We start from the raw sequence: 1,657 nt of genomic DNA, 5'->3' as shown, positions 1-1,657 counted from the left end.
CCTCCCTAGGCCGCTGGCAGAGAGGCGCCCCTGCTGGAGAGGCACCGCGGTGCACAGTCCTCTCAGGCCCCGGCAGAGCCCCTCCCATCTCCCTGGGGGTGGGAGGGGCTCCCCAGTGGACAGAGGAGCTTCAGTTTCAAATCCAGGGAGTGAGAAGGGGCTGTGGAGCCCCTCCCTACCAGAGTAGGACTTTAGGGGCATGGCTGGTGCCCGGCTGGGGTGGGTCCTGCACCTGCAGGTTGGGGCCAGGACCCAGGAGGGCCTGTGGAGCCAGAGGCGGCTTGTACTGTGGGTGAGGGCGCTCCATACCCTGCAGCGACAGGCTGGTCCCCAGTCTGATTCTACAATGGGGTGGTGGCCTTCCAGACCTTTCAGTGCCAGGACCCCTGCCCCCGGAGGCCAGGGTGGAACAGCCCTCCTCTCTCACTGTGACCCGGTCCTTAGGGGAGGCCTGGACTCCGAGTTAGGGAGAGTGGAAGCTGCAGGGCGGGCAGATCAGGAGCTGCGTCCCCCATGTGCCCGGGACTGAAGTCTGGGTTCCTGGCAGCCAGGAGCTCTCCAGGAAAGCCTTTTCCTGGGAAAATGAGGCCTGAGACTCAGCTGGAAGGCACCACCATGCAGATGGCCCCCCTTGGGGATCTGCTCTGCCCAGGGAGGGAGGAGGGGGTGACACAGCACAGCCTGGCCCTGTGCCCTTGCCCTTGGGTTCCAGGCACAGGTTCTGCCTATGTGACTGCCTGTCCACGGGGCCCTGTGGGTGGGTGGCTGCCAGGTGGTCCAACACACATCCAGGTCCCCTGTGCCCCCCAGGAGGGTGTGGGCTGCCTGCCTTGCCATTGGGCTCTGGGGACTGTTAGTCTTTGAAGGGCTTTCCTCCCTGGGTGAGGGTGTAGTCAGACCTTCAGTGTTTCTATGAGTAAAATTGAGGGTCTGAGTGACTCAGAGGCCAGCGCTCCCAGGGGAGGGAGAAGGACCTAGAACTTGGAGTTGGAGGGAAGGTTGGAGTGAGACACGCCTGGGCCTGGGGCTGTGCCTGCAGGCATGGACACGAGGTGGCCCCCGCAGGACTCTCTCTCCGGAGGATGGGCTCAGGGCCGCTGCCCTCCCCTCCCCCATTTGCCTGGAATCACAGCCTGAGCACCTCCCATCCTGGGCTCAGCAGGAATCAAGGTGGGCGGACCCAGATGCCTGGGCTGGAGATGGACAGGAGGGCATGTTGCCTGTGGTCTCTGAAATCTTTTCTAACTGAGCCTGGGCCTTCAGAGGTCGGTGACACTGAAGCAGCAGGGCTTTGTCCCCAATAGAGACCCCTGCAGGCCAGGTCAGTGCCCATGGGGACCCTAGGGAGGGCCCACACAGGGGTCCTCAAACTACGGCCCACAGGCCACATGCAAATACAAATATTATATTTGTTCCCATTTTGTTTTTTTACTTCAAAATAAGATATGTGCAGTGTGCATAGGAATTTGTTCACAGTTTTTTTTAAAAAACTATAGTCCGGCCCTCCAACGGTCTGAGGGACAGTGAACTGGCCCCCTGCTTAAAAAGTTTGAGGACGCCTGGCCCACACTCATTGGCTTCTTCTTGTCTGAAGTGACAAGAGACACCTTCAGGGCTTGGAATGGAGACTCCATGCAGGGCCATGCCCTTCCAGGTG

The sequence above is a fragment of the Myotis lucifugus genome, unplaced genomic scaffold, assembly GCF_000147115.1.
Source record: "Myotis lucifugus unplaced genomic scaffold, Myoluc2.0 scaffold_3135, whole genome shotgun sequence".
NCBI lineage: Eukaryota > Metazoa > Chordata > Mammalia > Chiroptera > Vespertilionidae > Myotis > Myotis lucifugus.
This window is presented reverse-complemented; position numbering follows the sequence as displayed.